The following is a 26,190-nucleotide window of genomic DNA, read 5'->3' as shown; positions in this document are numbered from 1 at the left end:
GGGAAAAAAAAAGTAGAGAGTACAGGGCACAGAGAAGTAAGTAAATCCTAAATGGTTCAAAGATAACAATTCAAAAATCATGATTATGAGAATCTGAGGAGAATATAAATCAAATACTTGAAACAAAATAAGCTTCTCCAATGACAGGTTAAATGACAATAATTTTCTAAGTGAAGTGAAGTGTAGTGAAAGTCACTCAGTTGTGTCCAACTCTTGCGACCCCACTGACTGTAGCCCGCCAGGTTCCTCTGTCCAAGGGATTCTCCAGGCAAGAATACTGGAGTGGGTTGCCATTTCCTTCTCCAGGGGATCTTCCCAACCCAGGAATTGAACCTGAGTCTCCTGCATTGCAGGTAGATTCTTTACCGACTGAGCTATGAGGGAAGCCCTAACATTCTAAACACACATCTAATTAATTTCCCCTGAAATCAAATTTTCACATACTTTTAAGAATTTGATGATCTGCAGATACAATATTTAATAGAGGGCATTCAAGCATCAATACAAAAATACTATAGGTATATGTGAAAGCAGTATTCTCATAGTTGAAAAGACAAGAGAAAACAAAAATTTAGACTAATAAAGGATGCTCAACAAAGTTAAAGCAAAGGCTCCATTTTTTGGTAAAGCACAGAACATGCATAAATAGAAGAACTGAATTCTGCACCTCAAAATTGCAAAATGATAAAATAAACTTGGTGAATACTTACTTGCCCTGGGCACATACGGGGTTTTTGGTAGGGTAATTAAGAGTATGAAAGCCTGTGTTGCACGTTATGCTAATTCAATAATATAAATGTCTTACATAGTGGAGGGTGTTTTCATCTCTATGACCTCCCTGGAACTCAATGGGTCTGAGAGGCAGATGCTTTTATCACTATGTCCATTTAAAAGTGAGAGGCCCAGAGAAGCTGAACATCTTGACAGCATAAATGTGGTCAAGAAGGGGCCAGTGTCCTATGTCGGTCTTATTCTACTGCTTTGTAGAAGGGCAAGCTGGCAAACCAATGTGCAAGTGGATAAATCCTGTCATTACACTTAAAAGGCATGAAGGAATAGGGGATGGTCCTCTTTTCTCTATCAGAACTGCCAATATGACCCCCAAACAGACACACCTTTAAGATTTAAAATGTTTGTTTTAAATAATGACAGTTTGTAAAGTAAATTTATGGTAATTTAAATAGCAGTTAAAGTAACAAGTAGCATATCTGTCTCAGTGGATAGTGACTTATAGGTAGAAACAAAAATCTAAAACCAAAGTAGACTAGTGAACAACAAATTTAATTTTTTTCCTTTTTCCCCCAACCAATATAAATTTTACTGCATCTCAAATACATCCATAAAATTTTTATTTATGCTTACTGTTCAATGGCATTTCTAATAAAGAAAAAATCCTTTAGAATCAAAATAATTCAGTACAGGTTAAAATTACATCTATTTTGATTTGAAATGTTACAACAGTCTACAAATTACTCCACTTACATATTTTACAGCCTGAAATAAAATAACAGACATCATTTTCATTCATTTTATCACAAAACATAATTCCAAAGTCATGGTTAATTTCCCTGAATTCAGCCTAATTATTTTGAGTTCTTATGAGTGACTAATTATTTCCTCAAACAAAGGAAACCAGAAGCTGTTTATAGTTTATAACTATTTGGCTTGGCATAATAAACATATAGTTTCCATTCATGGATTCCTAACTAAAATGTCAACTAAAATTACCTGTGTATTCTCTTTTATATTGTTAACAAAGTCTTAAAGAAGCATTGTGATTCCTCTGGAAAGTCTGCAATGAAATTTGCACTCCAGTTTTTCTTTTTTACACATCAAAGATGGGTTACCATGCTTTTCCAAATAATTACAAAGTTCTTTGTCTTGATCTAAAGAATCATGGAGCAAGGTAGAAAACATACATATACCTATTTTAAATTACCCTAAGATGAAGTAACACTCTTCAGAATACCTTCCCAGTTTTTGCTGGTACCAGACGTTATTTTTCCTAGGGCGACTTTGCATACACAAAAACAATAATTAAAGGGAATATAGTGTGTGCGTGCACACACACAGGTTTATTATCTCCCTGCGTTTTATATTGTGAAATGGTGACTCATGCAGAAAAATAACAAGCGAAATGAATCATACATCAGAGGATCTACTAAAATGAATTCCTATGAGGATACTGACAAAAGAAAAAGCTTGAATTAAAACTATTTCTGTACTTTGTACTTTAAGTTTCACAGTTCTGATAGTCGTTTCTCTGAGAGCTGTCAATTTTGACAACACTTACCTGCATCGATAACTCTTTCATATTTAAGCTAGAAGTCAAGCATATACTTTGCTAATTAAGGGCAAAAGGCATCGTAATCGAAGTTTCAGTCTCCTTTATGCTAGTCATAAAACACCATTAGTAAACAATTAAGAAAATGTCAACATTTGCTTAAAACATGTTTTTCATGTATTAGTAAACAGGTGGGTTGGAAAAGGAAATTTACTAGTAATACTTCATATGTATAAAACACGATAAAGCTTTGAATAATGTGGAAGAAATTACTAATGTGATAACATAATTGAAGTCAATTCTGAGGGGCAACAGCATACTTAGAACACTTCTTTGATATGGTATGATAATGTGCAAACTTTTACAGCATTTGGTTTTTGCAGGTCTGTAAAATCCCTTATTAAGAATAATAACTTATCTTCTAAGTATAAAAACCTAAAAAACAGAAGTAAAAATAGACTGTAGGCAGCATTGGGGCAGGAGCTGTATTAGTTATATTCACTGTTGTTTCCCATAAAAGGAAGTAAAATTTTTGTTGAGTGAATGAAAATAATTAAAGCAAGACAAGTGCTTTCCAGCAAGGAAGTGAACTTACAGGCTCAATCCCCAGAGTAGACACAGGACAGAATGCATGTATCTAAGATCAAGTAAAAAATAATACAGTGTGGATATAATTTGGTCCAATAAACTAAACTTAAGCCACTAGAAAGGGACTTTCTAAACAGCTATTTGTAAGGCCTTAGATTAAAACAACAGTGAAGAGAAGTGAAAGTTGCTCAGTTGTGTCCGACTCTTTGCAACCCCATGGACTACATAGTCCACGGAATTCTCCAAGCCAGAATACTGGCGTGGGTAGCCTTTCCCTTCTCCAGGGGATCTTCCCAACCCAGGGATTGAACCCAGTAACTGCAGTTAAAACCTGTCTGAAATACTCACTTTGTTTCATAGAACAAGCATTCTCTGACTGACTTTACTGTTAAGGAAGGAGTCAATCAGTATGACTGTATAAAATCAGTTTGGCCCCCATTCATTCCTAAAGCAAATTTTTAAAGTGAAGACATGCCTGGAGCCTGCGTCCGTGCCTGGCATGGAGCAGGAAGGATGGCTAGATGGTTAGGTGGTTAGAGAATCTGCGATGCCACAGGACAGGATGGAGCAGGGCACATGCCCAGAAGCAGGAGACACAGCAGCGAGCAGGGCTGCGCCTGACCTGGCCCGCCAAGTTGTAACCAGGTACCCAAATGTCTCATTTTACACCTGGAATACTGATAATCACAGAACTAATCTTCCTATCTTTGATATCATTAATGAAAATCAGTCAACTATGAGGACGCCTTTTTGGAATTGCTTTATGTGGTATTTTCAACTTTTGAGCAATTCATTAAAAAGCAGTTCTAGGACAGCCCTTCTGAAATTTACCACGTGACGTAGCCCTACAGTATTTTGAAAGACTTTAACATTTAATAGACAAATACTGAAAGCCAACAGAGAAGTGAAAGGAATTGCAGACCTATTTGTGTTTAAGAACCAAGAGGAAAAAGTAAACGAATTCCAAAGTGGCATCAACAAACTCGATGTCAGTTCTCTCATCTGCACAGTGAGGATGTTCCTTTTGGGGCCACCTTGAACTTGGGTGTGGGCTATTTCATTTTCTAGAGTCCCCAGAAGAAAGAATAGATAGCTGGATGAATAAAACAAACTTATCCAAATAAATTTTATCTTTCAATTCAGAAATGTCTTCCTTGGTTAATTTATTTGTATGTGTGTATGTGTGCTTAGTTGCTCAGTCGTGTGTGACTCTTTGCGACCACTATGGACTGTAGCCCACCAGGCTCCTCTATCCATTGGATTTCCCAGGCAAGAATACTGGAGTGGGTGGTCATTCCCTCCTCCAGGGGAATCTTCCCCACTCAGGGATTGAACTTGGGTCTCCTGCACTGCAGGCAGACTCTTTACCATTTGGCCACCAGGGAAGCCCTTTTTTTAAATGGTGTATATTCATATCAAAATTAAAAAAAAAACAACTAAAAACTACAGATGGGTGCTATATTAGAGCGTTTTCACTTTCTTCACCTAGACAATTAGTATTTGCAAACAGGAAATGAGCACAGAATGATGCAAAAGAGAAGCAAAGATGCCAGAGAAAGAGTCAGAGAGAGAGCAAAAGATCTCAAGTACACCTGAATACAAAGTTAAGATTGCTTAATCACAATTTTATTTCTAAAGGTTTTCTTTCTTTTTTTGCATAAAGCATTCCCAAAATACTGGTGCTCAGGCTAGGATTATAAAGCAGGCGTCACAGGTCAGCCCAATCTGAAAACTGCACGTGTCTCAAATTGGGATGACTTGTTTCTTTGTTTTTCTTACCACTGACCCCTTAAATTCCTAGGGCAACAAGAAAAATGCTGGACATTAACTATAAAAATATTCACACTGAAGGACCCCGAACATTTGGAGGGCTGCCTCTGTGCACAGATGGTTAACAGCCTAGTGCTATTAAAATGACAAATACAGCATCACCCAGGCTTCGAGTCTGACCTCCCCAAGCACGCACACTGAATCTGTCTATCTGTTCAGCAAGAGTACACATTAAAACAAAAGGGGTAAGGAAAGAGAGTTTCACTAAGTTACAAAAGCTCATGCAGAGAATTAGTCGTAAGCCATCTCAAAGTCGGGTGCACTGCGGATGTCGGCTTATGCTGCGGTACACGGTAAGGCACAGATGTTGTGAAGTGTGACCACACAGCGAAAACACAAAGGAACCCACACCTGGGAAGCTTCCACCTGTGCCCTCCCCCTGTCCTCCCTGTGTCCGTGTGGCTGTCTGGGGGCAAAACCACTTCGAATGATTCCTACCAAGTTGAAGGTGAATGGGATTTGTTCCAGGCAAGCCTGTTAAGCCAGGGGCGGCTGCTGTCCCCGCCACCAGAGGACCCTGGCCCTCCCCTAGCTGTCACGATTAGAAGAGACCTGATAATTCGATTCCTTGACCAGTTTTACTTGAGATGGGGTGAACTTTTTTCAGAATGAAGCTTTTCAGAACTCTATGTCTCTGAGATTCTTATGTCTAACATGGAGGGTCAAGTCCTTGCTCAAGTGACCTGTCTCTCCCCTGGGAATATAAATTCATCTGCAGGGAGAGACCACAGGTCACCCCCTTCACGTCCTGGCACAATGCCAGATGCTGGATGAACATGCATGGACCACACTTGAGTCCCTTTAAGGAATTTCAGGAATCAAAGCAAGCAGGTGAACATGTTGTGGGGCTCCTGAAATTTCAAGTGAGTTTCAAAGCAAGCTGAGAAGACAAGCCCCACAGGAGGAAGATGTTAGTTCCGGCGCTGGGGTGGAGACCTAGTGAGCATTGCAGCCGCTGCAAAGCCGTGGGTGTGGAAAGCTGTGGAGATGTGGGCACATCCCCTCGAGGCCGGCAGGTGACCCAACGGGCAGGAAGGTGCCCCTGGGCAGCACTTGGCCTGGAGCTCTGGAACATTTCTGCTGCTGAATGTTCAGCTCCATAGCTCTGTGAGCACATGCAACCAGTCTCCACTGTGATTTACTGTTGGGAAATGAATGTTTTATGGGAAAGAAAGAGGAACCAAGTAAAATTCAAAACCCTTAACAGAGGATGTTCTTCATGTGATCTTCAGTGAGGGGATGACGCTGAAAATGTCAGAGGTAATTTTTGACTAGTTACAGATTAAAAGAAATAAGAAGGGAGAGAATCTGTGTGAACCGAGTTGGCTAAGTAAAAGAAATGAAAAAATTTTTCTTGTTCTAACTGCTCCCAAACAGCTTCATTCAAAGCAAGTGTAAAAGTTACAATGAAATAGAAAGAGGGAAAAAAAAAAAATCATAACCCGTAACACTAGAAAACCAATAACATCTTTACATATAACTAAAAATATTTACAACATAGGAACAACTGTAAGTTTATTCTGACTTGATTTTTGTGCTGAGATTGGGGCATTTCAGCCAGATCAGTTTGCGGGCCTTTCATCTGATCAGAGCTCCTTCCCCGTGAACTGTGAGACCCTGCCTGGCCCTCGGCCTCTGGCAGTGTCCCCCTTTCCCAGGCATGGCCCGCCTGCTGTTGGTGGAGTTCAGGTGACGCGAGCCCATCCTCTGGCACTCGGCATGGCCATCTGTGTCCTTCCCATCCCAGGGCTGAGGGTCCAGGCCCCTAAACCTCCATCCTGTATTCAAGTCTTGCTGACAGACTTACCTGGTACCAAATCCACATGTGCCTGGATTTCCAAGTATGGCTATACTGTGATCTGAGCCACTGAGCTGCCCCTACAGGCTGCAGACTAGCAGCCTGACTGTGTCCTCGTTCCAAGGTCAGCGAACTGCTGCTGTTCCACTGGGATCCTTATTCTAGCATCTGCCGCATCCCATCTGACAGGGTCAGCCCTCTCCCCACCTGCTCGGAGGTACCCAGACCCTTCCCAGTGGACAGAAAGAGATACAGTGGAAACTCTGGGCAAGACTTGGAGGAGGAAGAGTTTATCTGCGGGCTATTTGGGGAATGTGGACAAATAAGCTTTTACAGCAGCTTTGCGTTTCGTGCACGAGACAGGGGAAAAATTGCTCGTTGCCAGGATTCCGATCCTTCTGTGAGACCGTTAACTATTAACGAGGTCCTGATGAGCACGATACATTCTGATGGACCTTAGAATAATAAGTGGCATGCTTATTATGTGGCAGGCTTTCCAAAGCTTTTAATGTTGTATCTTCTATTATGAAGAAACTGGAATAAGTGATCACTTGGAAAGCCGTGCCATATAATGATAAAAGCCACCTACCGGGGGCTCTGCTCCCAAGTCTAGCAAGGCAACCTTATTAATAGACCGCCACAGAGTGAGGCATTCTGGGTGCCAGATACGGCCAACACACCACCAAGAGGCGACCTAAAAAGAAAAGAAGAGTTAGTCTCAAGTTCCAAAAGTCACACCAGCTTGGCTAACAGCACATGAACCACAGTGCTGTTCTTATTCATTACCACTTATTCATATCTTGATGCTTTAGTGGGAAATCTAGCTCAGAATCTGTTAGGAACAAATGTGAACAAAGAAAAATATTTACAGTACATGGAAAAATGAAAAGCAAACCAATCAATATGCCTAGACTCATGCACTTTCCCCTTGAACCACCATGAAATTATCTAGGTTGTTCATGTTTTTAATTCAGTAAAAGAGTCCAAGTGTACTGCTGTTTCTCAGAATTGCTGCTTATTTTCTTCATTGACATTCTAAACACATGCACTATTTTTGCTGTAACATGGTTTTGAGAAAAACCTTTAGGGGTGTGTATTTTGTTCCGAACAACAGGTGAGGGAGAAATCCTGATGGATGAGTGTTTCCTCGTGGGCTGTGTGTTCTCAGGGGGTGTGTGTTGAGGACGGTGTGCAAACCTAGGGCACCCCTGAAGTGGAGGTGGAACAAGGACAACTGGCACCCAGCCCCTGAGCTGGTCTTCAGATAAGGCTGTCACTGGTTTTAAGGTGAATTCGCAGGTGGTGAGTTCATTGTTAACAAAAAGAAAACCCCAGATGAACTCTGAAGCCTCTACTGTGAATCTTGTCCTCAGCTTCGTTATACCGCACAGGTGATGGAGACCTACGTCTGTGGTGCTGACTACCAGGGAAAGAGGCACCACGAGCTCCATGCAGAAACCATCTGCTTCACTCCACTGGACCAGGGGTCAGTGCGCAACCATACGTAAGGCGGTATTAGCATGAGAGATCGACAGCAGAGACATTATATTGTGTAAACTAGGAACACAGAGGGTCAGAAAAGGAGAAGACTACTACAGGCTTATGCTTGAAGAATGTACAATAAAGAAGAAGAAAACGGGTATGGGGAGCACGCTGGTAAGCCAGGACTCAGGTCACCAGTGCAGGTTACGTGCAGGCCAAGGTGACCCCTGGCTGGAGTGGGGTGTAGTCATGGACATAAGGGTTCAGATGAGAAAAGTGCAGTGACGTCCGAGGCTGGGGGCTCTTACACCCATGTACTGTGATGAGAATCAAGTGTGAGACAGGTAAGGGGTTCACAGCCCTGAGAACAAGTACTGGGGAGATGGGCTGGATGCGGGGAGCAAAGGCGGTGGGGGGAGGACAAGGGGCAGGGAGTGCTTGTCCCATGGGCTGCGGAGGACTGAGCTGGATGGGCACAGAGCTGAAAACCAGCAAGAAGAAGCCTTTCCAGAGAGAAGCCATCCCTGTGCCCGACAGCATCAACACAGGAGGTGAATGGACGGTGGACAGAAAACCTCCTGACACAATGATAGGATGACACCAGGCCATCTGTGGTGGGTGGGGGCGATCAGGCAGAGCTTTGAGAAGGAAAAGGTGGCTAAACCCACAAAAAGACAGGACTGCTAAGAGTTCCAGAACCACCCTGCACTCCTGTGCAGAGTTCACCACTTAGGAATGACAGCATCAAGCTTCAGCAAGAAAGAAGGTGAGCCAGGGAGTGAGGAGACTGGGGCCAGGAACGGGCTCCCCTCAATCTGGGTGCCAGCGGAGGGACAGGAAGTGACCTCCGGAGAAGAGAGACTTCCTTTCAGAGCTTTGTACTGGAAGAGGAGAAAAATGGTAGGGCGGTGGCTGGTGGCAGTCAGGTGCCTGGCAGGAGAGACAGGAGCGGGCTGAGGTGCTGAGGATAGGGAGGTGGGAGGGCAGGGACAGAAGACAAGGCAAAACCATGCCCGAGAAAACAGAGAGGCTTTCATCTAAGGTGATTACAGATGTGGGAGGGACTTACACTCGTCCTGCAGGTTGTTTGGTAAAAGGGGTAAGGGGTGTGAGAAGCTGCCTTAACTTGGTTAGTGTCAGCAGAGCCAAGCAGGAGGGTGGTGTGGGTGGTTAGGATGGGGGAGGAGTAGGGTGCCCGGCCTGGGGACAGTGGCCAAGGTTAGAGTGATGCGGTGGTAGACAAGAAGGGGGTGTCTAGAGGCATCCCTGAGGCTTTTATATAAACAAACAAAACCTGCCATAAAAATTAAAAATTTCTTAAATAAGACACAAGGACGTGACGGACAGCACAGGGAATATAACCAATATTTTATAATAATCTGAAATGGATTATAATCTGTAAAAATATTGAATCATAAATTGTATTCCTTAACAACATTTTAAATCAACTATACTTCAAAAAAGAATTTAAAGATCTATTTAAAAAATTAAGTTTCTTAGCTATTGCTGTTGGGAGTGTAAATTATTGAAGCTTTTCTGGAATATGTTGTAGAAATAGGTACTCAAAGCCTTTTAAGTATGCTGATCTGATAAATAATTTCTAAAAATGTAAGGAGAAAAATCAAGAAACAAAGATTTACGTATAAGCACGTTCGAAGCATATTTTAAGAAAGTTTAAAAAAAGAATAAATTGATAATGTCTAATAAAAGGGGTGAAGTAGGATATGTCTATGCAATAAAACAGTCAGCCATTAAAAACCTGGCATTTAAAAACAACGAATCACATGATTAAGCACCAATATAATGTTAAGAATTTTTAAAAGCAGGACACAGAATACACTATGATTCCTATTTTCTAAAGTACACACTTAGAACTACTCCTCCCCACTCACCTCACAATACCCTTAAATGTCCCTTGCTAAGTTATTTTTAAAAATTAGCAAAGATAGACTTTATATTCTTCTGTATTTTACAAATGTCTTACTTTTACAATTATAAAAAAATCATTTTACCTCCCCACCAAAAAAAGCTTTTTCAAATAATGATGCTGGGAAAAAAAAGAACTTGTATCGTTACCTCATTCCATATACAAGTAGATCATGGACACAAACGTAAAACCTAAACCTATAAAAATTCTGTGAGGAAACAGGATAAAGATTTTGTGACATTCAGTAAGTCAAAAATTCTTTGGCTACAACACTAAAAGCACAACCCATTAAACAACAAATTTATCAATTACACTCCATCAAACTTTAAAACTGCTCTTCCAAAAGACAATGTGAAGAGAATGTGAAAAGACAAGCCACGGGAAGACTGGAAGAACTCTGCAAAGAAGGTATGCGATAAAGAACCTGTACTCAGGATATACAGAGAACTTCTGAAACTCAACAATAACAAAACCCAATCAAAAAACGGGCAATGTCTGAACGGGCATTTCAGCAATGAAGATACATGGATGACAAATAAGCACATTAGAACATGCACACCACCACTGGATCAGGAGGGAAATGCAAATCACACCACAAGGACGCACTGCTGTCTACATACTGGGATGACTACAATTAGAAAAAACAACCGACCTCCTGACTGCATCAAGTGCCGGTGGGACTCACACCACTGGCCGGAAGGTAGAAATGTATAATCACTTTTAACAAGTTTGGCAGTTTCTTGAAAAGTTAAATATGTGCCCAGCATGTGACACAGCCATTTCATACCTATCTGTGTACCCAAGAGATAAAAAAACACACGTCTGTATGAAAATTTGAAAGTGGATATTCAGAGCAGTCCTGTTTGTCAAACTGAAAAACTAGATAAAACCCAAATGCCCATCAGTGTGTGAAGGGATAAACAAGCTGTAGTAGGTTCAAGTAGTGAACTAATCACCAGCAATGAGAAGGAACAGAGTACTGATACACACAATAACAGGATGAACCACAACATAATCAGGCTGAGTCAAAGAAGTCAGGCAGAAAAATGGGGGCATGTTACATGATTCCATTTATACACCATTCTGGGCAATGCAAGCCCATCTACAGTGAGAGGAAACAGCTCGGTGGTTACTGGGGACAGGGTGGATGGGGCAGCGTTCACAAAAGGACATGAGCAAACCCTTGGGAATGGCGGTCATTCTCACTATGTTGTCTGCGCTGCTGGCTTCACGGCTACATCCCTGATGTCACCACCTGGCAAACTGAGCACCTTAAACGCGTGCCGTTTACTAGATACCGATTATACTTCAGAGCTGCTGCTATGGCTCAGCTGCTCAGTCGTGACCGACTTTGCAACCCCATGGACTGTAGCCCGCCAGGCTCCTCTGTCCATGGGATTCTCCAGGCAAGAATACTGGAATGGGTTGCCATTTCCTCCTCCAAGGGATCTTCCTGACCCAGGGATGGAACCTATGTCTCTTGTATCTCCTGTATTAGCAGGTAGATTCTTTACCACTACTGCCACCTAAAGCTAATAAAAGAAGGTAAGTTTTCATACTGAGAGAAACTTAAAATTGATGAATCTCAGAAACAAATCATGGTATGAATTTGCTGGAGTCTGCACAAAAAAAACCCTCTACTTTTCTGTGAAATGACAAACTCATCAACTAAATTCTTCATAATGGTTATGACTCAAAATGACTAAAAACCTTCCTTCCCATTCAGAGAGGGTGAAAGAAAAAAACAAAAAAAGATGAACGGGATCCTGGGTTAACTGTTAGAGTCACATTCAGTCCTTACTAGAAAGGATAAGATGTCCGGGCCGTTCTCAGAGCAACATTCTCAGCTGTCGCCCTTGGAGGAAGCCAGCGAGGTTCACCTGTTTCTTGCATGCTGGCTGGCACATCATACTCGGTGATTTAGAGGCTCCGGGAATACACTCTGCCTGGAACTGAGACCTACACACAATAAATAGTCTGGGGCAGGTTCCATTTATCAAATACCAAAGGAAGCACTCAGTGGAGAGCTGCAATTCAGCCTGGGGACAGATCGTCTAAATATATTAATTAGCAGTACCCTTAAAAAGAAAGAAGTGTCATGCTGACTGGGAGGCCTGCCTTTGATTAATTAAAAAAATAATAAAGTAACAGTTGAGCCAAGACAAAGAATGAGTAGGTTATCAGTCAAACACGGGCAGGTAGGGGGTCAGGAACTGCATGGTGGGTCTGGGTGAATTCACGCAATTTGTTTTTTGTAGCCAAGAGAGAAAGACAGGAGGAAGCTGGAGATTGTGGAGGAGTCCTGTACGGGAGCTGGACATCTTAAATTATTCTCCTAATTTAAAATTATCCTAAATGTGGGTGTCTGTATACCATGTTCTCTCCCATCCCACTCCCATCCCCAGACACAGTTTTAAATCATTCAACGAACAGCCAACCTCTGTGTGCTCGTGTGGCTTTCTGAAACAGAATTCAGTGGTGATTTTCCTATCAGTTGTTTCAGGTTAGCATGTTTTCTTTTAAAGAAATGCGATCTTCCTTACTTAGAAACTCAGGCCATTGCAGTGTTTGCTGATAGGTATCAATAATTAACAAAAAGGGGTTTACACCCATCAGTATGAAGCCTGAGGATCCTCTCCCCTGAAGCCCTAGTCAGGACCTGGGGGGCTCCTTCCGCACAGGTGGGAGAGTGCCACCCGGCCCCCCACACTCTGATAAGGACTGAGCGACCAGGTCTGTGTGTTTCCGTCACCATGACCAGTACAGTCTGACGATCCATTGTCTTCACGATGCTCCTATGGAACTCTGACTTGGAGAGGGCCTCAAAACACAGACTATTACCTGGGTTCAGGGCCAAGAGAGTGGGGACCAGAGGCACAGGCACGAATTTCTGAGAGTCAGAACCCAGTCTGATCCGGCTGAACCCTTTCCTAAGGGCAGGATGGGACCATGCAGGCCTGTGAGCATTACTGTGGGGACATACCTAGATCTCTAGTGGGGTTTCTCAAGGCTCAAGGTCCCAAAGTCCCCTATTCAGTGAGTGACTCAGGAATAAGTGCTGACCCCAAACGGCTGGATGTGTGCTTAAAAAAAAGCGTTCATTTTTTCCCTCCCTCTTTACTGGCACAGGCTCCTATATAGAATCAGAGCTAACAGAATCTCTGAAGGACAGGGAGGGCAGGACTATGTGTGAAGAACTGTTCCGTCACATGTGATGTGAGATGCATATGAAAACTGATACCTGCTGAAACAGCTTACTTTTGATCGTCTCTTCTAACTGTGGGAAAAGATCATAACACACCTGTGAAAACAGTAAGATTACTACAAACCAGAGACAACATCTACTTTATCCAGGTACACACTAAACCCAAATTCCTCACTGTGAATGCTGTGACATGGAAATGCCTTGGTCACACAGCATCTTGAATTTGCGCCCTCCCCACATCCTCCTGAAACTGAAGTGGGCTTGGCAAGGGTTTGTGAACTGAATGCCATCTTGCAGAGCCAGGCTGGTGGAGGGATTAGGGACAGAGGGAAGGAGACAGCATTCCTATATGTCCTCGGCTAAGTCTGACACAATGAAGATGGCTGCACTCTTGGACAGTAACTTCCCACGGTCTCAAACAAACAACGTGTGTTTCCTGAGGTTTCTAAATGATCATATTTGCATTATTCTCACGCTCCTGCTCACCCTTTGCAGAGGAAATGTTTCTAAACATCTTTGCAACTCCACCAGCCTCTTCTGTTTATGGGATTCTCTGGGCTAGAATATTGGAGTGGGTTGCCATTCCCTTCTCCAGGGGATCTTCCCCACCCGGGGATTGAACCCAGGTCTCCTGCATTGCAGGCAGATTCTTTACTGTCTGAGTCACCAGGGAAGCCCTGGTATTTAGATGTAATTTTAACTAAATGCATTTACATTGGGCTGACCTTGTCAAACAGCTCTCTCCAACAAATGCAGTGTTTGCCAAATTTATCTACAGGCACCTGCCACAATCCTGGACTTGCTTGTTGTTGTTGTTTTTTTTTTTTTTTTCAAAAACTTCACTGGTATTGATGAATTGGGAGTTTGGGACTAGCAGATACAAACTATTATATATAGGATGGACAAACAACCAGGCCCTACTGCAGAGCACAGAGAACTCAACACTTTATGATAAGACATAATGGAAAAGAACGTGAAAAAGAATATATAGATACATATATAACAAAATCACTTTGCTGTACAGCAGAAACTAACACAACACTGTGTATCAATTATACCTCAATAAAATACATTTTAAAAATAAGTTATAAAAAACTTTACTGGCACTGATTCTATCATTAATGGACTGATGACCCAGAGACCTGAGCATGGATTTCTCTGTGTATTGACCTACGCCATATTAACATGCCTCAAGGCCTTTCTGGATCTACATATCCTTAACTGTAAAGACAGCACAGTCAGTTCCAGATTAAGTGGGCTAACCAGGACGTAAGGTCAAAGTGGCCACAGAAAATCATGGCGAAGACAAAACGTGTCACAGCAGTGCATTGATGGGTGACTCTTCTGCTTTCTAAACTGAAGCCCACTTAAGACAACAAAAAAGTCAATCCATGCTGGGGGCGAGGGGGAAAGGAGCCTTCGGGGGTGACAAAAGACATCAGAGAGACTCTTGGATCTGCCTCCAGTGGGGTCCCTGGCGAGGCCGCAAAGAAAGTGCCCTCAGAGCCGAGATCCTGCCTTTCCTCGTCTGTTTCCACATCCCCGCTACCTAGGATGGGGGGTGCACCAAGGAGATGCTCACATATGTGCTGAAGGCATAGGAGGAGAAAGAGAAGGGGGGCGGGGGGAAGCTGTCCTGTTGGCCATGTGGACCTGTGGAGGGGTACAGCTGCCCACCCTACTTGATTTCCCTTTGTGAGCAATGAGGAACTGGCTGAGCATTTAAATGAAACTCCCTTGGGTTCCCTTGGGGCCCAGCAGTCAGGAGCACCTTGCCGGGGTTCCTGGCTGGGCCCACCCTCACCAGACACCGGGACGCTGCAGTCACTGTGCCACCTGGTGGCCATGCCGAGAACGTTCGTTCTCCTCAACAGAGGAGAGTGGCCCCCGCCTGCACAGGACCTGGAAGGTGCTGTCCAAACACACTTCCGGATAAACACACCCGACTACATCTACAACAGATCACTAGTAAGGACCCCCTGGATGGCACAGGGAACTCCACTCAGTACTCTGCAGTGACCTTTATGGGGAAAGAATCTAAAAAAGAGTGGATCCATGTGTATGTGTAACTGAGTCCCTTTGCTGTATAGCAGAAACTAACATGGGGCTTCCCAGGTGCTGGTGGTAAAGAATCCGTCTGCCAAGGCAGGGGACATAAGAGACGTGGGCTTGATCCCTGGGTCGGGAAGATCCCCTGGAGGAGGAAATGGCAACCCACTCTAGTATTCTTGCCTGGATAATTTCATGGACAAGAGGAGCCTGGAGGGCTACAGTCCACTGGGTCGCAAAGGGTCACAGGCAACTGAGTCCGCGTGCACACATGTAGCTTATTTTATACATGACAATTTGTACCTCTTGATCGCCTACCCCTGAATGGCCCCTCCTGCTTCCCTTTCCCTATGGGTACCCCGGAGCAGAGAGGCCAGCACAGGTTGTGAGGAGGGCCGGACAATGGTCACAGGGGCAGAGGAGGGGAGAATATCCCCGAGGAGGACGCAGCATCTCACATCATTCCAGCACAGGTTTTGTTAAATGCTGTGGTTATGCCTGGCCCTCCGTCTTCCCTGTGTAGTTCTGCCTCAGGGTGGAAGGACCTCTCTCCACTGATCAAGTCTTCTCCCAGGGAAGCTGTTGTTGTTGTTCACTCGCTAAGTCGTGTCCAACTCTTAGTGAGCCCAGGGACTGCAGCACGCCAGGCTCCCCTGTCCTTCATGATCTCCCGGAGTTTGCTCAGATTCATGTCCAGAAGAACTCCACATAACTCGCATCAGCCTCAACCTGACCGATTCCTTTAGGGCAGTGAGAAAAACTTGCCAACGTGAGAATGGGCACAGGAGACCAGACTGCTGTGCCTGGGGAATTTCAGCAGTTTGGGGCTGTGAGGGTACCCAGGAGGGAGGAACATGACCAAGGCAGGGCCAGGAGTGGCCACACCATGTCACCAAGTCGTGGTGGGTACAGGCCTGGGGCTCAGCTGTTACTTCAACACTACACATGAGGCCGTGGAGTCACCTGGTCGCAGAGGTGAGCAATTCAAGGAATGATGACACACGGCAAAGCATTATGCAAATAGGAGGTATTTTCAGGATGTATTGTGATTTCAGAGTATCCTGATTATGATGTTTCAATATTTCTAATACTTGAGATTTCTGACATCCCTTCCATAGTTAATAATCCAAGACACCAAAAGAGGTGCCCATCTGAATCCTTAGTTTTTTAAAAAAGGAATTTGGGGTAATGTGAGTAATTACTCCCTTAATTTATGTGCTTTGCAAATTCTAATTCAGAATTTGGCAGGTGAGTTTCTTCCACCTCATCCTACCATGAACTTGAAGTATTAATACACAGTCATCTTTCATTTAAACCAAAATATCAAAGATCTAAAACAAAGGAAGAGGACAGAAAGGAGGAACCCAAGTCCTGAGCAGCCCAAGACGGTGGCCCATACCCACGCACATCACACACCACACTGTGGAGGTGGGTGCTGTGCCTTCCCACACTCAGGGCCAACCTCTCAGGCAAAACCCCAACAGGTTGGGTTGCTGAGATTTTTGGTGCAGAGAAGATTAGAAGCCTTGGGTGTCAAAGACATATTAATGACGGCTGCAGTGGGGGGACTGCTAAGCAGGGGCAAGATATGAAACATAAATATACACGACAGAAATAAAAAAGCATAGACTGTGATCATGGCCACACTGGGCAGAGCTAAGGAAATGACCACTCCCAGGTACTACAGGCAACTTTCAGAAGTCAAACTGGCCACACAATGGCCAAGTAAAAGAAGGCATTTACCACTTTCTCCACTCGTTTCACACCTGAGAGTTTACCTGAAGAAAACAACATGAGACGCACATAACGACTTAAGCATAAGACCGCCCCTCACTGCATCAAGTGAAGACGAGATTGAGCTACCTGGCCGAGCACAGGGAAGGCTAAGTACACGTGGTGCTCATTCGAAGGACGCTCTGAATTCAAAGATGCTCCTTCAAAGGAGCCTAGCTTCTGAGGTGTATGTAGAAGTAACACAAAAGTATGCAGGAAATAACCTTTAAACGGTGTTAGCACACACGATGAAGGCCCCAATTTACAAAAGTATTGCACAAGTTCAAAGAAAAATTATACTAGAAGGAAATACCTGTTAGTGTTGAACATCATTTTTGATGATGTGAATAGCAACATTCCACCAGAAATAAGATATCACATATCTAGATTTACTATACGTTTATCAACATCATTCTTACTGCTTATAGCACTTCATTCAAAATTTACTTCTTCCACATTCCACCTTCTCCACTTTTCTTTCTGGGAGACTTTAAGATGTTTGGAGGCAGAAAGCAGAACCTGATTCTCACATAAAATGAGGAATGTTAAGTAATATCCAACAGGGATGCAATTAACAAAATACAGACTTGTGGGAAACTCTACAGGACAAAATCAAACAAAACCAAAAAAAACCCAAAAAATCAGTTCAAAAAAGGAAGAGGTAACATATAGATCAAAATAGACTTGAGAGAGATGTCAACTGACTATATAAACAGGTCTTATTGGATTTGAATCATGCAAATTGTTTTTTTAAAGAAACGATGAGAACTGGGAAGAATGGAACACTGTATTTGATGACATTAAGGCATTATTGTTCTTTTGGGGTGTGACAGTTGTATTGTGATTATATCTTTAAAAAGAGTGTATGTTTTGGAAATACTTACCAAAACTATACAAGTGATGGGAAATGATTCTGTATTAAATTAGTGGGCAGGAGAAAGGGTGGGCATGGGTAGGAGGACCACCCCGTTCCCTACAGAGGTGGTAACTGCTGAAACTGGTCATGGATAGATAAGGATGCATTCTACTGTTCTCTCCACTTTTGATTTTTCAGCATTTTTGACATACTCTAAAATAAGTTTCACAACACATCTCTAGAAGCAGCGCTAAACTTAACCTCCACAATAAATCTGTATGAGATGTACTACAAATTCCACGTGCTGTGAGTGTGTACCCAGTCGTTTCAGTCGTGTCCGACTCTTTGTAATCCCATGGGCTGTAGCCCACCAGGCTCCTCTGTCCATGGGATTCTCCAGGCAAGAACACTGGAGTGGGTTGCCACGTCCTTCTCCAGGGGATCTTCGTGACCCAGGGATCAAACCAGCGTCTCTTGCGTACAAATTCCCATGGATGCTCAATAAAACCCAGCTGACGATGATGAAGTCAGAAAAGATAATATACACGTGCAGCTTCTGACTCACAGCTTCTGTGAAGGGATTCACAGGATCGTATCTGAAACCCTGACCCAGGGTCACAGGCCAACCAGCCACTCTACATGCTCTGCTGAAGCCAGGCAATTACCGCTTGAAGCGTGAAAGGATGTAAAAGTAATAGAAACAAGCACCTTTATTAGTCACGGCCTGTGAACTGTGTACATTATTTTCCACAGATAAACATTCTGAGGGAGGGTTTTCATGAGTCAGGCTTTCAAACAATCATTTAGCATACAATGGCTGGGTCGTTTTTTTAACTGTAATAAGACTGAAGGCTGTATCAGTCTAGCAAGATCAGAGAACTGTGTCTGATTGGGAAGGGGCTGAACACAGAGGGATGGAGGTGGTGGGCACCCCACAGGGGATGGGGCCCGAGTCGTGGAGAGAGTCGATGGACCGGCACCCAGGGGAGCGTCACACAGGAGAGGGGGATGGTGAGCACCTGCCAAGCTTGGCAGTGGGGTGGGCCTGTGTGCGGGGAGTGTGCACGCACTTGCTCACACACATGGGAGCCCGAAGGGGCGAGGTTTGAGAAAGCAGGTGAGGCCTGGAAGGTCTGAAGGAAAAGAGGACAGTTGGTTGGAGGGAAGTGGCAGAGTCCAGCTTCCAACAGCCTGGCCTGGAGAGTGCTGAACATCTCTACTGGCAGAGAAACAGAACCAGTGGGGTAAACATATATCTATCTTCAGTGGGGCAGGAAAAGAGATGGTGAGCCTTGGGAAGGAGAGCAGAGCTGCCCAGCAGCCAAGAGAAGAAGGGATTTGGGGGCAGATAATGTTGGGGGATTCTTTATCACTAGCGCCACCTGGGAAGCCCATACCATAAGGTTGCATGCTAAGTTGCTTCAGTTGTGTCTGACTCCTTGCGACTACAGTCTATGGCCCACCTATGGACTGCAGCCCACCAGGTTCCTCTGTCCACGGGATTCTCCAGGCAAGAATACTGCAGAGGGTGGCTGTGCCCTCCTTCAGGGAATCTTCCCAACCCAGGGATCGAACCCAAGGCTCTTACGTCCCCTGCTTTGGGAGGCGGGTTCTTTACCACTAGTATCACCTGAAAAGCCCCGTACTATAAGGTTGGTGGTAGGGGAACAGGCTGTTGACAAGCAAGCCTGACAGACCAGTCTTCTCAGTGATCTTAGCGTAAAGTTACCTAATGTCTACTATAAATTCTAACAGGAATCTCTATTAGAGTATGAGCTACTAATAGATTAGTATTAATTAGAACATAAAATAGATATTCCTACTTATCAAATATTGAGTATAAATAAAAGGAAAATATTAATCACTTAATAAAGTAGCATCAGTCTATTAACAGACTACTAGACTCTTAGGCAGTAAAGAACCTGCCTGCCAATTTAGGAAACGTAAGAGACACAGCTTCAATCCCTGGGTCAGGAAGATCCTCTGAAGGAGGAAATGGCAAGCCACTCCAGTAGTCTTGCCTGGAAAATCCCATGGACAGAGGAGCCTGGCAGGCTAGAGTCCATGGGGTCGCAAAGAGCTGGACAAAACTGAAGCAACTTAGCAGCAGCAGACTCTCAGAGGTCCTGGTTCTATGACAGAACTATTAACACAGTCACCACTGCTAGTGAGAATTCCACAGACCAGAGTCACAGAGCTGACAGACAATGGGAGCCCCTGGAGCACGTGTGTGAACTAGGTGCCACGTGGAGACTTTTTCAGGCACTGTCTCATTTAGTCCTTGGTTACTTCTCTCAGCCTCCTCCTCCTTTCCCACTTGGAATTCAGATGAGCTCAGAAACCATCTACAGGGCTGTGATGAGGCTTAAAGGAGTTGCCAGGTGGGAGCGTGCCAGCAGGGAGAGTGCAGTGAGCGCTTGGTAAAGGTAACAGCAGGTGATGTGCTCCCCACGGAACCTTCCCACCCCCAGACCACGTGGTGAGGAGGGAGCAGTGCAGGCAGGTGCTCTGGGTGTAGGAGGCCCCTCGACCTGACACTAGGCAGGCATCCGGCTGGGAGGGGAGACCCCGGAGGAGTACTGGATGGGTGGGAAGCTGGACTGAGACCCAGCTTTGATGGTTTCAGCTCAGGAGTGGACATCTTCCGAGAGCTATGCTAGGCAAGGGTGAGGGTAGATTTCATGACAAATAAGACCCGGGTCCACGAATGGGCGACATGGACACCCCCACTCAAGTCCAAGCTCACTGTGTGCTGGGGCCAGGTGGAGAGGCTGAGACTCATGGGTTAGAGTCTGGGCACACCCAAGATTCTGAATTCTACTCTCAGGACCCAGGAGATGGGTGTGATGACATGGACATTATGCTCGGAGAAAAACAATTTTGATGGGGCTATACGGCGGTTTGGTCCTTTAATGAGAGTAAAAGGACTGAGGTCTGGCCTTCTGCGTGGAGCTGTGACCTGAGGGTGGCCTGGAGGGTCAGGTCCCCTGAGCAGTCGAGATAACTTCCAATTCTCTCTGGACAAACGCATGGGGCATCAGGACACATCACCCCAACCCTGGAGGGGGGCACAGAGAGAGAAGGTGCAGGTGAGCTCTGTGTCCATGGTTCGGGGGCCTGTGTGTGCGCCCCTGCTCCTGTCTGCCTTCTGGTGTGCGCACACCTCTCCCCACCCCACCTCCACATGTGCACGCAGTGTATGGACACGTGTGTCCTGTGCCAACTCCCTTCTCTGCTGCTTGTCTTCCTCTCCCAATCGGGGGTGCAGCCACCTGTCTCCCACTCCTGGTGTGTGTGTGTCCCTCTCCCCTCTGGGCGTCCGTCTCCTGCAGTGCACATCTCTCCCTGGCTCTGGAGGCCTGGGCGGGTGTCCAGCTTCTCCTGGGTGCAGAGGGGCCTCTCTGTCACCATGCCCCAATGTGGGTGTCTCCCGTCACACCCTGCTGCAGGCGTGACTCCCCCACCTCCGGTGTGGGCCTCCTTCTGTCCCCACCAGTGAGTGGCCCATGCCACCCTGGTCTGTACCCCACCATTTCTGGGTGTCTGTCTCTCCCCACACACCTGCCTTCTGGACATGTATCACTATGTCACTCACACCCCTCACCGTGGGACTGTGTACCCCTCCCCACCGTGTGTCTGTCCGCCCCCTGGCCTGAGCCGGGGGCGCTCTCATCCCTCCGCCTCTCCCCTGCTCTCTCTCTGCAGAACTATAGACGACAGGCATAGACACAGAGACACATACCTAGGGTACGTGTCTCCCCTGGACCGCGGTGGGGGTGTGTCTCCCTGGGACTCTGGGTTCCCCCAGTTCCGGGTGTATGCGTACATCCTCCCCAAGCCTGTCATCTACGTCAGTCCTTCTCTGGGGTGCGTGTGCTTGTCTCTGCAGCCTGGCTACAAAGCTGGCCTGCTGGTGGCGGGCAGCCGTCTGTTTGCACACAATAGGAGGGCCCAGGCATGGGGTGGGGGGCCCACAGGTGAGATGGCTGCTTACCGTCTCCTGCCTCCCACCTGGCTGAGTCTGGCAGAATCCCTGGCTTATGGCGGGCCCTCTGTCAATCTGCGAACTGAACAGGAGACAGAACAGATTGTCCTGTACAAGGACATGGACGTGGAGATGGCCTAGGCCTGGAGTCCTGGGTGGGCAGGAGACTTGAGGCCATCTCCATCCGGCTGCCAGGCAGGGCCTGGGCAAGGAGCTTCTCTGTGACCTGAGGAGGGGATGGAGGAAGGGGGCTCGGAGCAGGCCAGATGCTGGGGGTTCACAATGAGAGGATGGAGCAGAGGGGTGAGAAGGAAACCCAGGGAAGAGGGGGCATCACGCCACTGCAGCCGCAGCTCTGAACCATGGGGTCGCTCCATAACGGAGAGGACCGGTCCACCCTGACCCCAGTCTTCCCTCCCAGCCTCACCGACCAGTGTTCCGTGCACTCACCATGCCCTAGGCCCCAGTTCCCGGACAGCATCCAGTGGGCGCTGCAGGCCAAGGCCCTCAACATTCCCTTGTTCTTGGCTGGACGCACCCCACCCCACCCCACCCCCCAAACTCCCTGCTCCAGGACCACTTGGATCCTCCTACTCTTCCCTTACGCTTCCACTTGGTTTGGTATCTCTACAACAGAAGTACTAAAAGTTACAACAGAAGTTCCAACTCAACGCAGAAAAGACAGTTTCCTGACCAGGGGCATGAAAGAACAGTGGGGCCGTAAATAAGATGACTGAGGTCTGAGTTGCTAGTTGTACAGATGCTGAGTCTGAGATGCCTGGTGGCTACATCCAAGCGGCCCTGAGAATGAAGGTTTGGAACTTGCTAGTGAGAATGGGCTTGGTGATGGAGATCTGAGTAGCAGTGGATCACCACTCCAAATCTGGGTCATATTAACATTTTTGTGACTCCAGTCTCACACCTGTAGGCTCAGTTCATTCTGGATTCTGAATGAACTTCGTTTTCCAAATACCCTCCCTGTTGCTCAAGAACCTGCAGTGCCATCTACAGCGCAGACTGCAGGTTCCTCAGGCTGCGGGTGAAGTGGTTCACAGCAGGCCCCAGCACCCCGCTGCAGTTCCACCTGGCCCTGCTCCCAACCACGGCACCCCCTCCAGGCGGACCGGTCCTCTTGGAGACTGCTGACAACAAGCACACTTCTGCCTCTCCCTCAAGCCTGCTGAAACCATCTGCTGCACGGGAATGTCCTCCCTCCTTCTGTCTAGTCCCAGATCACACCTTGTGCAAAGCCCACCTCCAGGGCCACCTCTCCCCTCCCTTGAAGATCTAGCTTTTACTGTCCATCATTCACTTTGCATTTTAAAATATACTGCTTGGTAGCATCTCTTTCATATATCAACCTATAATCTGAAAGGTACTTTAAAAAAAAAAAGACGAGGAAAAAGGAAAGGCCAACATCAGTAACCTAAGACGGGCAGGAGCTATTCTCCCCACTTCTGGCTCTCATTTGGAGAAAGAATAAAGAAACTCAAAAAAAAAAAAAAAAAAAAAAAAAAGATAGTCTGAGATGGGACTTAACATTAGGACAGCTAAGAGGTAGACAGGTATATGTGAAAAGCATTGTTGCATGGAGACTGGACAAAGTCAAGAAATGGCCAACATCAAAGTTGGCATGTGTCTCTAATTCCCTAAACTTGCAGAGATAAGCACATGCTAACAAGATCTGGAATTTCGAATTAACAGACATAAACTACCATATATAAAATGGGTAAATAACAAGGACTGAGTGTACAGCACAGGGAACTATATTCAGTATCCTGTAATAACCTATAATGAACAAGAATCTGGAAGAGAATATATATAAATAAATCACTTTGCTGCATACCTGAATCACTGTTAACCAACTAAATTTCAACTGTTTTTGTGACCCCATGGATTGCAGCACGCCAGGCTTCCCTGTCCTTCACTATCTCCTGGAGTAAGCTCAAAATCATGTCCACTGAGTCAGTGATGCCATCCAACCAACTCGTCCTCTGTCACCCCCTTCTCTCTTTGCCCTCAATCTTTCCCAGAAAAAATTTTAAAAAGAGATTTTGAACTTGACTTGGAATTTTGCAGTAGTTGGAATGACACCACATATTGCATAATGTTCTTTCAATTCTCCTGAGTGGTAAAATCTGAAATTAACCAAACTAAACAGTATGTTCAATTATGATATATGATTACATCATTTACTGAACTAAAACTAGACAAATATTAAAAAGAGATGTTCATTATTCTGATATCAGAAGGCTTTGCTATAAATGTGTTTTAAAGCAAAGATTAGTAAAACTGTACTAATTTAAGGTCATTAAAAAACAAAGTTTAGGTGTACATCTTTGAAAATCTCCTTTAACTTAGTAAACTCATAAAAAAATTTCCCCCTTATCTATAACTTTAAAAAATATCTAGACAAGTAGTACTTTCTAACTGGAGTTACTCAGTATCAACTTCACGACTGAAAATTTTAGCTTTAAGACAAATTGAGTTTAAAAATAAATCCTCAATATGGAGATAATTCAGGTTTACTCTCTAGCAAATTAATGTATTGAGCTTCTATGACCTGTACAGTCTAGAGACTTGCTCATAAAAAGTAACACAATTTCAGTTTCTGAAGTCATTACTGTTCCTTGCATACACATTACACGTGCACTTCCTATCTCACAAGATTGCAGTAAAAATTAAATGAGATAATACAGGTGAAAACAGAGATTGCTATCCAGGCGAACTACTTTATCGCTGATGCAAAGTATCAATACTCAAAATATTTGGGGTGATATAATTTAAAAGTCATGTTGGCTAATGATTCAGGGAATAATTTAACCAATCAAATTTAGTTTCTTTTTCTTTTAAACAGAAACAGTCTCTTTTGTGCTCATTTTTGGTTTTGCTTTTGCTACGAAGAATTTTTAACTAAAACTTGGCTAAAACAAAACATCTTATAATATTTCTCAACTTTATAAAGGATCAAACCCTCTGCTTTCATATTTCACTAATTTCAAGCTATTCTGACATTACTAGTACAATCCACCTTATTTTAGTGAAGTGACGGATGAAACAGATAAACGTATCTGTCTTTTAAAAAATTCCCCAAATTTCATTTTTGGCAACTGAATACCATACTTCTGAATTGTGTAACCTTTAGAAGTCTAGATTTAGTACAGCACTAAACACAGGGCAGAGTATACAAAAATATCTTTAAAATTTATTGTGATATGCATGTTCACTCTCCCGAAGTAGTTTTGGACACTATTGCTTCATAAAACACACACACACACACACACACACACACACAGAATTCGTGCAGAAAGGACAGAGGCAGTGCCATACACAGGGTGGCAGCACTGAGAGCAAATACGTGCAAACAGCAGAACACTTGGAAGGGCCAGCGCAGGCACACAAGTGTGCCTGAAACCTGATTATGAAAACACTTCTTAGACACACGGGCATTATGGTTTTAATTAAGAAATTCCTTTTAATTCTGGCAGAGGTATCATGCCTTTTAGAAAAGCTCTTATGAGTCAGCCCCTGAATATGATCAACTGCCCTTCTCTCAAACAAATTGCTTTCTCTTCCTCTTCCTGCACTGGCTGATAATAGGTGAAATGAGTATGATGAAACTGAAGCACCACGTCAGATCCAATGCTTGAGCACACCAACTGGATCTCTAGTATAGATTTTTTGCTGTTTTTGCTTCCCATTTAAACTGAAAATCAAAACCAAAAACAGTTCATCCATTTCTCCCATCTGCCACTCCTTGCCTCTGGTAACCACCAACTCGCTCTATGTATCTGTGAGCGTGGGTATTTAAAAAGTTAGTTTATTTATTAGACCCCACATAGGAGAGATCATACGGTGTGCACCTATCTCTGGCTTGTTTCACACAGACCTCTGAGGTCCATCCATTTTGTCATCAATGGCAAGATTTCATTCTCTTTCATGGATGAATTAATATATATCTCACACACGCACATGCATGCCACATCTTCCCTACCCCTTCATTCACTGATGGGCGCTTCAATTGTTTCCATATCCTACCAATCATGAATAAGGCTGCAATGAACACGGGGGTGCATATACCTTTTCAAGTCACTATTTTTGTTTCCTTTGGATAAATACCCAGAAGTAGAATTGTTGGATCATACAATATTTCTATTTTCAATCTTTTGAGGAAACTCTATACTGTTTTTTCTATAGTGGCTGCAGCAGTTTACACCACCAACAGTTCACAAGGGTTCCCTTTTCTCCATATCCTCACCAGCACTTGTTATTTCTAGCCTTTTTTTTTTTTTAAACAGCCATCCTAACAGCTGTGAGGTATTATCTCACTGTGGTTTTGATTTGCATTTCCCTAACGATTAATTATGTTGAGCGTCTTTTCATGAACCTGTTTGCCATCTGCATGTTTTCTTG

The 26,190-nt window shown here is 44.6% G+C and overlaps 1 protein-coding gene across 2 annotated transcripts in view; it reads right to left on the bottom strand.

The window, feature by feature from the left end:
* Positions 1-26,190, bottom strand: part of PLAG1 (PLAG1 zinc finger) — a 51,581-nt gene that overhangs the window by 12,761 nt on the left and 12,630 nt on the right. The gene's annotated exons all lie outside the window — the stretch shown is intronic.

Source organism: Capra hircus, chromosome 14, assembly GCF_001704415.2.
Source record: "Capra hircus breed San Clemente chromosome 14, ASM170441v1, whole genome shotgun sequence".
NCBI lineage: Eukaryota > Metazoa > Chordata > Mammalia > Artiodactyla > Bovidae > Capra > Capra hircus.
The sequence above is the reverse complement of the archived record's forward strand: the minus strand, read 5'-3'. Positions and strand labels throughout refer to the sequence as shown.